We start from the raw sequence: 14,411 nt of genomic DNA, 5'->3' as shown, positions 1-14,411 counted from the left end.
AAGCACTGAAAACAAAATTCTGGTGATTCAGAGCAGCTGAAGAATTTATGGTCTTATTGGGTTAGCACATAGGAAGAGTCTGGCTGAGTAGGCTTCTAAAGTGGAAGTGTGGTCTGCCCAATTTCTGACAGACCTGTCGCAGCTTGGATATTTAGGATGGAAAAACCCTCGACTCCATTTGTAATGAAAAATATATTTTTACTAAAGCCAAGTGGTTAAAGTGTAGGAAAAGCCAGATATGAAGATTCCTGCACAAAGGTGATATTTTCCCCTTCTCCTGAGTCCTCCCCCTTGGTCATCTTGCTATTGTCCACTAAAGTTCAAATTGGTTGTTTTGTTAACAGTCCTAAGTAGGTGCCTCTTTGGTGGACATTTGCATGCCATTCCCATGCCAGTGTCTTTGAATCATTTAACTATTGTCTCTGGTTGGCACTTCTAGTTTCTGTTATTCCCCCCTACCTGTATTCTCCTTCTCTCCTCCCCACATTTTATAGCAGGCTGCCATCCAAGCAAAGCAGGGCTGAAGTGGTATGATGGCACATTTCCTTTCTATTTTGGCATCCTTTCTATAGGGCAGTGCATGGAAATAGTCTTGTAGGGAGGGAAGCAAATTCTTTCTCTCTCTCTTCAAGGACTTCGCCCACAGGACCAAAGTGATGGTTGTTTAGGAGAGAGAGGGAAGAACAACTAAGCAGATTCCTATAGCAGTTGTTGCTTACCTTAAGAATACTATTTTTCAAATATTTTATAGTTGGTATATACCAGGGGTAGGCAACCTTGGCTCTGTTATGACTCGTGGACTTTGACTCCCAGAATTCCTGAGCCAGCCATGCTGGGAGTTGGTCCACAAGTCATAAAAGAGCCAAGGTTGCCTACCCCTGGTATATACCAAAATTAATGTTTTTGGAACTGTTCTTGATAGTTAATCATGATCACATCATGGTTACATTAATTATGTATAGCAATCTAATAAGTCAGATGGAAAAAATGCACCAATACCAACCATTTGAAGAGACTGGACAGCCATATGTTTGAAATGGTATAGGGCAGGGGTAGGCAACCCAAAACACTCAAAGAGCCACTTGAACCCGTTTCCCACCAAAAACAAAACACCGGGAGCCGCAAAACCCTTTTGATATCTAAAATGAAGATAACACTGCATATATCCTTTTTTATCTTTATTATATGTGTGTGTGTGTGTGTGTGTGTGTGAGAGAGAGAGAGAGAGAGTGTTTGTGTATGTGTATGTGTATACACACACACACACACACACACACACACACACATTAAAAATAAAAGTAAAAATATGACTCTTGGGAATATCCATACTATTAAAACAATGATCACCGAGAGAATGCTTTAAGAGAATAAAATTACATACACACACAGGTAAAAAAAGGATATATGCAGTGTTATCTTCATTTTAGATGTCAAAAGGGTCTCTCTCTCTCTGTCTCTCTCCCTCCCTCCCTCTCTGCCCTTGGTCTGCCACTCCTCTTCCCTGACTCTCTTTCTTTCTCTCTCTTTCCTCTCTCTCTCCCCCTCCCTCTCTCTCTCTCTTTCTCTCTCTCTCTTTCTCCCCCCCCATCTGCTGCTCACCTGGCAAGCTTCAAGTTGTTCTCCAACAATCTCAGGGGTAGGCAACCTCGTGTCTTTTATGACTCATGGACTTCAACTCCCAGAATTCCCGAGTCAGCCTAGCTGGGCTAGCTAGCTCTCTCCTGCCCTTCCTGCTTCCTGCAGAGACGCAGCAAAGGGAGGAGCTCCGCCCAGAAAGCTTTTCAGCTCCTCGGAGAACAATGTGAGTGCACTCTCTTTTACACATATACACACACACAGAGAGAGAGAGAGAGAGAGAGAGAGACAGAGAGAGAAGCAGGGAAGCGCAATTGCCTCTCTCTGTCTCTGTCTCTCTCTGCAAAGGCAGAGGAGGCTGGGAGCCACAGGGGAAGGCTCAAAGAGCCGCATGCGGCTCCGGAGCCGCAGGTTGCCGACCTGTGGTATAGGGTCTCCTGCTTGAGCAGGGGGTTGAAGACCTCCAAGATCCTTTCCAACTCTGGGGTTTTTTTGGTGGTTGTTATTCTGTTTGCTCTGGTGACAGAGTAGGATTTAATAATTGAAGATATGCAATTCTGTAACTATAGGTCAAGTTTCATATAATCTGGTATGCTTTATAACTGCTTGCCTTAAACTGATGAGTAGGAGAGGAGTTCAATTTTTTTCTATAATCACTCCAATATTATGCTTTTTCTACAAACATCATCCCTCTTCTTCACATACCCTCTCTCTTGCAAGCTCCAGACTATCAAAGGATGGATGGATGCATGGATGGATGGGTGGGAGGGAGGGAAGAAGGGAGAGAGGGAGAGAGAGAGAGAGGGGGAGGGAAGGCTTCTAATTTGCAAATAAAGCCAAAAGGCACAAGATGTGGGAAGAAAAATAAACACACACAATCTTTGAAAATCTTTGTTCCATTCAGTCACAAGAATTTCCTATTTCCTCCCCAAAACAAACAAACAAAAAAATAAAACAAAAACAAAAAGGGAGGTTTGCTGCTGTTCATAGAATACCTGTTCCTGCCAAAGAGAATGGGAATGTACATTATGGTTATGTTTTTAAAATGGCAGTATATAACTTTTTGTTTTGGCAAACTTTTCAGAAAGAACCCAGTTTTAAAATACTTATTTCAATACACTATTTGTACTCTTGGAATTCTGTCTCCTTCCCATACTATGTCCTTCCATCACCATCTTTGCCTGTATTTCACATACTTCTCTGTGTTAAATGAAGACTTATCCGAGCCATCAAAAAGCAGTATAGAGACATCATAATAAGTAATACATGAATAGAATGAACTACACTTGTTAGATGCATCGGGCTTTGTCAGGTTTCTCCTCTCATTAAAATCTCACATAGAATATATAATAGGGCAGTAAGATGAATTGTGAATGCAATTAGCAGACATAATTAGTGGAAAGCAGTCGAAACCAAGTTGGACTACTTTATGAGATCTTATTTATATGATGATGATGGTGATGATGATAACTTTTTGATTAAATACTTTTCATATAAAATGGATATGGTGCCCGCTTGTATAAAAGCTTTCCAACAGCCAGAACTCCTGCAGGTGGGAAATGCAAATCATTTAAAGCTAATGGCTTTTAAAAAGCAGAAATTACTTTACTGAAACTGCTACATGTAGAGTTTCTGAATTTCATCAAATTATACCTTTTCATGAAACACGCTGCTATGCAATAATAAACTAATTGTTCCAGCCAGAAAGGAAACCACAGGAGGACAACCTTATTGCTTGTCAAAGTTACAGTTTAGGTTCCATATCTCATATATTGTTCAGCCAAAGTCTTTAATGTTTTCATGATCTGGCCAAATTAGGCCTCCATGGGCTCTGAAATCCAATATGTAGACTGTTACAGAACAAGCTGTGTTAATTATTTTTCTTCATCTAACTAACAGGAACTAATTGCCCCTTGCAAATTAAAATTAGTGATATAAGAATCATGTCGGAAGTTTGGAATCAGATTCAGAAGTCATGCCATGTTTCCATTGCACAGTGACACAATTCCAATTGCAGTTAGGAACAATAAAGCTTAAATTATTTAAAACTTACATTCTTTTTCTTTCTTGGTGACCACCAGATGGCCATATTTCCTGAGAATGTTTGCCTTTAACCAAATCATGGCTGACTTGATTTAATCACTAAACACTAAAGGCTGAACACACCAAACTCTTTTAATCTCAATTAGAATATCCTGGATACTTTGTCAAATGTATTGCTGAAATCACGATCTAAAGGAAATTCTGAACTGTACTGTTGACTTTTTTTTCGCTTTTGTTTTAGTTCCAACAGTTTTAGATCTAATCGACACGTTTTCCAGGATTATCTGTTAATAACTAGATTTTTCAATTCTTTAAGGTAATATTTGTGTTATTTATTATCGTCTTTGTCTTGAGTTAGATTCTTTTTGACTGTCATTGATTTTTCCAAGCATCGGAGTCTTTTTCAAAGACTTTTGGTTCCGCATTGTGTCCAAAATATTTAATTTTTGTTGTTTCCAATTGAGGTGTGGTGGTTCAGTGGCTTAATGATACTGGAGATGATTTCAGCTTCAATAGTTTGAGTCCTAGCACTCACCTCATCTTCTGTCCACCTAACAGTTCAAAAGTATGTTCTATGCAAGTAGATAGATAGGTACCACTTTGATAAAGAGATGAGCTGGTGCTCTGTGCAGGCAGTTAGATTTCTGACAGCTCTGAACTTTCCTGGTTGTGCTGCCCATTTATGGAAAGGAAGGGAAGGATGATGCTGCAGGAAGAGCCACTCATCTTTCTCTCTAGTGCGAAACCAGCTCTTTCGGCAGCATGCAAGTGTGCCCCATAAAAAGGTTGGTACCTTGGCAAGCAAACTACTACTCTGCAATAGCACTATGGTCTCCTGACTATTGTAACAATGTCCTACGCTAATAATAATAATTGCTTCCAATGACCAGAGTGGTTTTACTGCAACTATTACTGGAGATTTGTTCTTTTCTCCACTTTGTTCCCAACAGTGAGGACAATTAACCAGTGGAATTGCTTGTCTTCAGAAATTGTAGGGGCTTCATCACTGGAGGTTTTTAAGAAAAGACTGGACAGTCACCTATCTGAAATGGTATAGGGTCTCCTGCTTCAGCAGGGGGCTGGACTAGAAGATCTCCAAGGTCCCTTCCAGCTCTGTTCTGATTGATTGATTCTGTTGGTTCAGTTTTCATAGCTATACATTGGAACTGGAAGGCCATAGCAATATATAACATAAGTATATGTAGAGATAGAAACTGAAGATCCAAAAGACAAAGTTTATTAAAACTTACAGACAGCTTGCTTCTCTAACCTCTTTGTCTTCATGGTGTGTCTCTGTATGTGCCTTTAAGTCAATTTTAACTCCTGGGCACTGGACAAGACCCTGCAGTTTTCTTGACAAGGTTCTTTGGAAGTGGTTTGCTATTGTCTCTTTCCTATTGTGAGAAAAAGTGACTAGCTGAAGATTATTTGCCTGGTTTTGTGCCAGGATTAGAACTTCTAGTCTCCTTATTTCTAGCCTGATGACTTAACTTCTACACCAAATTATCTTTCTTATACTGAATAGAAGGAGAAAAAAATATTTTATCTTCTTGTAGGAAGCAAATGAATTCATTTCCCTATGAATGTCAAGGGAAATCAAAGGAAACACTTTGGTCACCTACTACAAAAAAGATGTTGAGGCCTTGGAAAAAGTTCAGAGAAGAGCAACTAAAATGATCAAAGGCCTGGAGACTAAAACATATGAAGAACGGCTGCAGGACTTGGGTTCAGCTAGTCTAAAGAAAATAAGAAATAGAAGTGACATGATAGCAGTATTCCAGTATTTGAGAACCTGCCACAAAAGAGAGGGGGTCAAATTATTCTCCAAAGCACCAGAGGGCAGGACAAGAAACAATGGTTGGAAACTGACCAAAGAGAGAAGCAACCTAGAATTAAGGAGAAAGTTCCTAACAGTGAGGACAATTAACCAGTGGAACAGCTTGCCTTCAGAAATCGTGAGCACTCCATCCCTGGAGATTTTTATGACAGTCACTTGTTTGAGATGGTATAGGTTCTCCTGCTTGAGCAGGGGGCTGGACTAGAAGACCTCCAAGGTCCCTTCCTTCTACCCATAAACTGCCTGGAAATAAAACTAACTTTTAAAAAAAATCCTTTCTGGATTTTTACATTCACTGTAGCCATGATGAGACATTTGTTCAGATTGCATTTCCCCTGGCTCTCAATTCACAGATTTACTTGCTTCTTTACTCCTTCCATCCCTGTAAGGAGAGCAAATTCCAATCGCTTTCTTTCTGGGTTGGGGGTCTTGGAGAATATGTGGTTTCCCCTTTTTATCAATAGACCTTTTGCATAAGATCCCCTTCCACTGCTTCTCCCTTGTACTTGACACTTTCTTGTGTGTCTTTTGGCAACTTTTGGCACCTTTGTCCCATCACATCAGCCTATCCCACCTGGTCAGGTAGGGAAGGTATGCTGCATACCGAGTCAGTTACAAAAAATTAGCTGGCAGGATTAAAGAAAAGAGCCTTCTCTGCTATTGCTCCTGCCCTTTGTAACATTCTCCTCCCACAGGTAGAGCTGTCCCCACTTTCCTGACTTTTCTGAATTTATTTATTTATATTCCATCTTTATTATTTTTATAAATAACTCAAGACATGAATGTCTTAAGATCTGGCTCTGCCATCTTGTTTTGGCCTCACAGAAGAGCATGCAGCTGGGGTTGGTTAGTGCCCTGAAGAACTTTCTCCTGCCTTTTAATAAACTTTTAATGTCAAATTTTAACTGTTTGTGCCTATACTCTAAATTTTTATTTTATTTTTATGTTTTTAACATTTTATTTGTGCATCTCTCAGACTTCCACTGGAAGGGAGATGATCAATTTCTAAACCTGATAAATAAATAATAGTAAATGTGTGCCCCTTTCCATTTTCTATACATATTTTGTTTTTGTTTTCAGATATTGATAACTATTTTGTTCAATTTCTTCAACTGTCTTCCATTTTTTCCCCCCGTTCATTGAAACTCTCTGAAACTATCTTTTTGGTATTGATTTTTTGCAAGAATTTTCTACCTATCTTGAATAACCTTTCCCTTAGCTTCACTTGCCATAGAATCCTTCCACAAAATAGTTACGACTGTCTTATCACCAAGATAGTCAGACAAATAAAAGTAGAAAAAATGTGCCCACTATTCAAGTTATGACTGTGTTTGCTGAAGCTGTAGAATGAATGCCTGGGGAGCCTACTAACATACAAAAGGGATCTTATCAAGTGGAGAAACTGCAGGAAGGACCATGCCAAAGCTTCATGGGAAGAGAAAAAGAACACAGATAAATTCACCTTGGATGTATTTTCTCAGGAAAATCCAATAATTGGGTATCTGTTCATTATAAGATAAGTAATCCCCTGGTCAGGAAAGAGATCAGCTATCTAGTCTTAACTGAGAGAAATGTCCTGGACATGGATAAAAGATTCAGGGCTGCAAAGTGATGCTGAACTTGCCATTCTGCAGATTTTGACAAACACAAACACATGTATATGGATGCCACTGTGCACAACCTTGAACACTTAGAATTGGCCTCCAGAGGTTGTCCAGAAGTTGCTGTAAAATTGATTTTTTGTAAGTCATACAAGGAAATGCTATCTAAAGGAGGGGAGGTTTCTATTATTAATATTTGCTTAGCTGAAGTTTAACCTGCTTTGTGGTCATCCTGATTGTGTCCACATTTACATTTTGGCCTTCAACATGCTATTTTGAAAACTAAGCAGAGCTCTTGACCTGGTGTATCTCAGTTATAAACTTAGAATTGACCTAATGAAAATAACACAAAAACAGAATTGGATGAAATCTTGGAGTCTTCTAGTTCAAAACATTGCACAGTATTAAAGACAGCAATGAAGACAATATGCCATGTGAAAAGGAAAAATATAATACATAAAAACATAACTGAATGTGCAGACTATTTAAAATAGTTAAAAACCTAAGGACTGATATCAAATAATAACAAAACCTAAGGACTGATATCAAATAACATCAAAATTAGAATTAACGAGTTCCATAAACTCATCCAAACATATCTTATTTTTCTCAAAGTTGATGTTATTCAAATGATTCATGTCAATTAATGTTAGAAAATATCCATATAGAAAATTCCGTGTGGAACTCTGTGGAGGATTAAGATCACTGGCTATAATTTTTAAAATATTTTTGAAACAAGTTTTTTTGGGTTGAATAATGGACAATACATTCATATACCTCTTTTGTTCAATGTTCTCTAGATTTTTATATAGTACCTTCATAAAAAAACAATTATGGGACAGACAGTATGAATTTTGATTTTACATATGGAGATCTAATATTGAAAATGAATAGCTCCTTCAAAAACATCAGATAAGCCATATAATGTTTCATGTCTAGATGATGTTCATTCTTGAAACAAAGGCTTCTGTTCGTATAGGTAATAATTTAAGCTGCCATCAGCTTCATCTTAATACTTTGTTATTATAATGATTTTAATAAAGATTATAGTTACAAAAATGAATACTAATGTAAATTAAAAAAATAAAAAAGAGAAGTGAAGAAAAGAAAATATAGAAAGACAAATAGAAAAGAAAGAAAAGAAAATAGCTTTATGTATTTCCCTTTTCCCTTCATCAAAACAAATATAAACAATTTTAATAACTTATCACCTTCTCTTAAAATACAACAAATGATATCTTCTTCTTATATTTAATCCCTTACCTATAAATAAATTTATAAAGCGTCATCATTTCAGTCCCAATGTCAGCAAAATTCCTTAAGGTTAACCAGAGATAGCATATGTATTTAAAACTTGATCAAATAAGCGAACTTTATATTCTTTTCTTTTACTTCTAACAATTGTCTTCTCCAATAATCTCTTAGAACTTGACTTCTTTTCATTTTTTTCTTTATCCCTTCTCACAAACTTGTTCAAAACTTCAACAGGACTCTTTTGTAAATTTATGATTTTTTTTGTAAAAATATCAAAAAAATATCCATATCACTATTTTGGTTTGTTATCTGTATATCTCTTTTAATTATTAACACATCAGCTAGTTTATTTTGTACGTCCAATGTAACATCAGTTTCCGTGTCATTCTGAAGTCTGACCAAACTGAGTTAAGTGAGAATGGATGGTTTGTTTAGTCACTGACCATGCCTGGATTCTCCAACTGAAAACAAAGGTGAAGTAAAACAGCCTCTGGGGAAATCAGTCTTTTTTTTTTTCTTCTTTCAAATACACATATTTGTGGCTAGTTGTGAATAACTATGGAAACAGGCAGGGCCCACTTTTAATTAATCCTTTGAAAGAATAGCAAATGGGGAGAATCCTTGAAAGTTGTCACTGAACCTGTTTTGAATGACAGGACTATGAATGTCTTGACAATGTTTAGAGGATATTGGACAGAAATAGTTGAACTGAAGAGACACAAGTTAGGAACAGCCTCGTTTCTGGATTAACAGGAACATTAATCTCAGGTTATCTTACAAGAGATGACTGTGGTCCTTGCTGAGACTGTGGAAAGCTATGAGCCATGAAGGATTGTAAGGTTCTCTGACTGGGTTTGTACATCACATTAAGCCATGATTTGTATTCACATGTATTAGCTACAATGGCCAAGTTCACATATTATGTGACATTCAAAGAAAACAAACCATCATACTGTTTGTTGTGATTTATGAACCTATTAAGATTCTAATAGAGGATGTGCTATTAAGAGGATGTGCAACAGGCAAGGGAAAAGCTGATGCTAAGAAATGAGAAATCTCTCCCCTTCTTCTGAAATTTTGGGGAGCAAATCAAATGCTAAACTGCAGGACTAGGACTCCACTCATCATATCTATGCAAGAATAATAAAGAAAAAGAAGACTAGTTTGATTTCAATATTTGATTAACAGCATTAAAAATAATAGATCTCTATTATTTTTAATGCTGTTAATCAAATATTGAAATCAAACTAGTCTTTTTCTTTAAGGTAACTTTGTGATCATTCATTTTTTTAAAGAAAGAGAAATATGCTGACTAAGATCGTCTTGTTTACAAAAAAAGTTGTTAGGACTGTTTTTTAAAAATAATATTTATACACACACACACTTTTTGCCCTAGGAATGGCTAGCAGACAAGTGCCATAGCTGTATAAAATACACACAAAGAAAAAGTTGTATAAGCAAATGAGATTTGTACTCATTTGAATGAAAAAAATTTGCTTTGTCTGCTAGTAAAATTCTGTCACTGAATCAGATATGATTGATGGCTACCTACATCTGTTCCCAGCAAATCTATCAAATAGCTGCTCCAATGCAGTCAGTGTCCTGACACTTTTTAAATCACAGTTGACAATGGATATAGGCAACTGCTGAAGATTTAATCTTAATAAGATTTCCAGTGAACTCCTGAGGATACTAGTTTTAATTAGAAGGAGAATGGCAGGTTTAGAGTAGATTGTTTAGTAAAGTTCACTAAGTTACATCAGATTAAAAGACATATGTTAGACAGCTTTATTTTCCCTGTAGGAAACCTGTAGATTTAGATGAACTGAATCCCTTCCTAACAAACATTTCTTATCTAAGTGAGAGTCTTGCCAATCTTGAGACATATGGTACACTTTTCTCTGTCTTATATTGTTTACATTAAAAACCCTGCATTTTTCCAATAATATTTGTGGTGAGACTCAACAGAAGTGCTAAAGAACTCCCAAATGTGAAGTGAAACTATTGGACAAATTTAATTTTAGTTCTTTTCTGTCAAAAAAAAATCTACAAAGCATCATATCATAGCAATTTAATTCCTCAGAATTCTATTCTATTCTGTTTTAGCCTAATCTATCCATCCCATCCCATCCCACCCCATCCCATCCCATCCCATCCCATTCATTATTTTATTTTAACTTTTTGATTTCTCTTTTATTAAAATAAATAAATAAATCCCATATTTTGCTTCTAGGTGTGAACACTTGAAATTCATATCAACTACATGAAGTAATTCCTAGTGATTTTGCTGCTACTGTATGCTACAAGCAATCCATTATGAACAGTAGAGCTTTTTCTTGTCATAGAACGCCCAGAACGGAGTTCTACCACCTTTTTGGGATGGAACCTTGTAGAGTAGGCAAGGCAGGTTGTATGACATGTGTGAGTTCCGGCACCTTTTTTTTTTTTTTAGAAAAAAAGCACTGATGAACAACCTCAATGATTCTAGATGAGAAACTAATAACTACTTTTCATTTACAAATATTCCCTTGAGGTTTTTGAATTGTTTGTTTTTAAAATGACCTCTAGTAGTAGGAGCATGAATATTCTATCCGTCTGACATGATCCATGAATTCACATGGGTTGTTTTTGATGAGAATCATCAAAATATGTTCTGACACACAGCTCCCAACCCACAATGAACCACATAGTCAACCACCACACAAAAGCTAACCCTACTATACACAAAAGAGGTATCAGAAATGACAGTCAGAATTCTCCAATCTCTAGGAATAGCAATAGCCCACAAACCCACAGCCACACTCCACCAGGAGTTATCCAGAACCAAAGACAAGATACAGAAGGATGAAAGAAACAATGTAATTTACAAAATCAACTGTAACAATTACAATCAGTTTTACATGGGACAAGCATCACATTAACTAAAAACCGTGATCTATGAACACTGGCTGGAAGTCAAATGCCACATCCCAAATCTCTAATCTCCACCCACATTGACATCAAACAGCACAAGTTCAATTGGAGCAATTCAAGAATCATCAACCATGCTCATGTCTTCATTAAAGCCTGGCACTCCACAAGCATCCATCAACAGACACATTGACTACAACCAGCCTACGAACCTCTCAGAATTCAAAACAGCCAACCAGAGACAGCACCAACCCACAACCAACCCATGCAAGTCCCACTACCAGCTCTTCACTTCCCAATGACCCTCACCTGATGTAACTTCCCCAATACAAGACCCATCACAAGACTCTCACTACACCTGGCCCATCACAAGACCAACCAGACTTGACACATCCACATCTGAATCACCACAAGACCCATCACAAGACTCTGACCTAGTATAACCCTCACCTGATGTGACATCACCATCACAAGACCTACTGATCACACAAAGCCCTTATATACAGAAGAACATTGACACTGACATCCCCTAATCTCCGCTAGAGATGTTACCTAGCTTGGTAACAAAATGTTCAGAAACCAACCCACAACCTCGGAGAACGAACCTCCATCCTCATCCTACACTCAAGCTACAGATATTCACCAATATCACAAATGTGTTCTAACCAAGAATGGAGATCAACTATATTAATATGTAAGGGAAAACAAATTTGACAGATTAATTCATTAATTCATCCTATCCATACCTGTCTTCTTGGTTTGCTTCTGCAGATGGCAGTGTCCTATATATGGCTTCCCTAGGAGTCGGAGGTGGCTTACATTTCAATCACACTCTTGATGGTCTTGAAGGAATACCTACCCTTGGCATTCAGTAAAATGGGAACACTTTGATGACAAGATTCTTCAGGCACAGAATTATATATAATATTTTAATAGTAAAGCATGATTATATGTGCCAGAGTAAGTAAAGAGAGCCTTCAGAGCAGCCTTTGGACTAAGTGAATTTGTCATTGATATTATCTTTGTGCACTTTTTCTATTTAGTAATAATTGTTTTTCTTTTTCGTCTCATTACCAGCCTTCCTACGACTTCAGCAGAAAAATATTGTCCCTTGACTTTCAACTCTTGTCCTCTTGTTATCCTCCATTATGAAATAATTTCTCGGGAGTACGAAGATGAGCTTGGCAACTGAGAAGGCTGTTGCAGTGACAGCACAATTTGCTTGAGAATTTGTTTCAGGCACACACAAGAGAGAGAGAGAGAGAGGGAGGGAGGGAGAGCGAGAGAGAGAGAGAGAGAGAGAGAGAGAGAGAGAGAGAGAGAGAGAGAGAGCGAGAGAGAGAGAAAGAAAGAGAGAGAGAATACAATTGTACAGGGTTACATTTCTACACTATCTTAACTAATTCAGTCCCTGAATCATAAATCACAGCATATAGTATAAAAATGATAAAAGAAATTATGTTGTGTATGTTATTTTCATTGTGTTATTTCTATTGAACAGAAATTGCATCAAAGTAGATACAGTTACACACACATACAGAATGAGGGAGAAAGAAAGAGTCATAGTGGCTTACATATACCTAATTTTATTTCATTTTAGTAAGCAACTCTGCACCAAGTAATAACAAAGGAAGACAAAATAAAGCAATAGAAATTAAAGTCAAAAGATAAACAAAAAATGTGAATAGGAGCCACACAGATCTCAGGGAAGATGCTGTTTTTGAGGATAGGCCACAACAGACAAAATCTACCTCCTGGCTCTTATTAGATGGTATTGTTTAATTAATGGGACCATTAAACAGGATAGACAAAAATATTTGTCACCATTTTCTCTAGTCCCTGTTCTTCTTCTAACCCTATTTTTTTTAGATGTTCAGAAAAATACTGTCTTGCAACCACTGATCACTTTTATTTTTATATGGCACTATATAAACACAATAGCCAGCTATAATGCACTCCTTTGTATGCTTGAGGATATGTTCATTTCTTATTTTTTTAAAATTAAAATTATGCACATTTCTCTGTGTGCATGTGTAATTCAATACAATCATTTAAATATGAGCCAGCAGTGTGCTGCAGCTGCCAAAAAGGCCAACATAGTGCTGGGCTGCATTAACAAAGGGATAGAATCAATACCACGTATTTTCAACTTTTTCTTTTGAGGGTCTAATTGTAATTCAGCTTCCGATATACTGAATTGTTCTTTCAATCTATGTTGAAAAAGTTTCTTTTCCTTATTCTTTTTAGAAAGATAAGTTACGGCCAAACCTTTTGCCGTGTCCCATACAATTTGAATGGAGGTTTCTTCTTTTTTATTGACTTTAAAAAAGAATTCCATTTCTTTTATTGCAAATTGTAAAAACTCCTTTTCTTTCGATATTGATTTATTCGGGGACCATCTTGGTCTTTTCTTAAGTCCTTTCCAGGTCATTTTCATTGAATTATGGTTTGCCCAAATGTTAGATTTTATTTCAATTTCTTGTATCATGGCCTTTAAGTCCAAAGAAGTCCATATCATGTCAATTCTTGACCACAATTTATGTCTGTTAGAATAAAAGGTGTATTGTGTTTTTTCTGGGTACATCTCTCTCCAAATGTCCTGCATACAGAGTTCATCTTTCATTCTTAGAAAGGATTTAGGTAAGACATTACTTCCTTTTTTTCTCCTGTTTGTGACTTTTATAGTCCCGTACTGGATCAACAATTGCATTAAAGTCTCCAAGTATACACAAGCTATGGTAGTTTAAGTCCACAAGTTTATCATATAATTGCTGAAAAAATTGATCTTGTTTCTCATTGGGAGCATTGATACCTAAAGAAGATACTGATCATACACTAATTAAAAATTACAGACCAATATCATTACTAAATATGGATTACAAAATCTTTGCTGCAATAATGGCAGAAAGAATGAAAAAAAATTTGAATGAATTTATACACCCAGACCAAAATGGTTTGCTAGCAAAAAGACAAATAAAGAACAATATGAGGATTATTTTAAATGTTTTGGAGTACTATGAAATTCATCAGGGAACCAGATGGTACTTATATTCCTTGATGCACAAAAAGCCTTTGATAACTTAAATTGGCAATTTATGTTTCAACAACTTCAAGAAAGGACTTTGGTGAAAATTTTAACAAAGCAATTCAAGCAATTTATAAGAAACAAACAGCAAGAATACTTTTAAATA

The 14,411-nt window shown here is 36.7% G+C and overlaps 1 long non-coding RNA gene across 1 annotated transcript; it reads left to right on the top strand.

Moving 5' to 3' along the window:
• The first annotated feature begins 1,752 nt into the window (after positions 1-1,752).
• On the top strand, positions 1,753-12,454 carry LOC120313041. The gene is made up of 3 exons (XR_005558020.1): positions 1,753-1,801; positions 11,992-12,180; positions 12,298-12,454. It is a non-coding gene; the product is annotated as an uncharacterized LOC120313041 (long non-coding RNA).
• Positions 12,455-14,411: the final 1,957 nt, after the last annotated feature.

This window comes from Crotalus tigris, unplaced genomic scaffold, assembly GCF_016545835.1.
Source record: "Crotalus tigris isolate CLP2741 ecotype Arizona unplaced genomic scaffold, ASM1654583v1 scf7180000018559.1332295, whole genome shotgun sequence".
Taxonomy (NCBI): Eukaryota; Metazoa; Chordata; class Lepidosauria; order Squamata; family Viperidae; genus Crotalus; species Crotalus tigris.
This window is presented reverse-complemented; position numbering and strand designations above follow the sequence as displayed.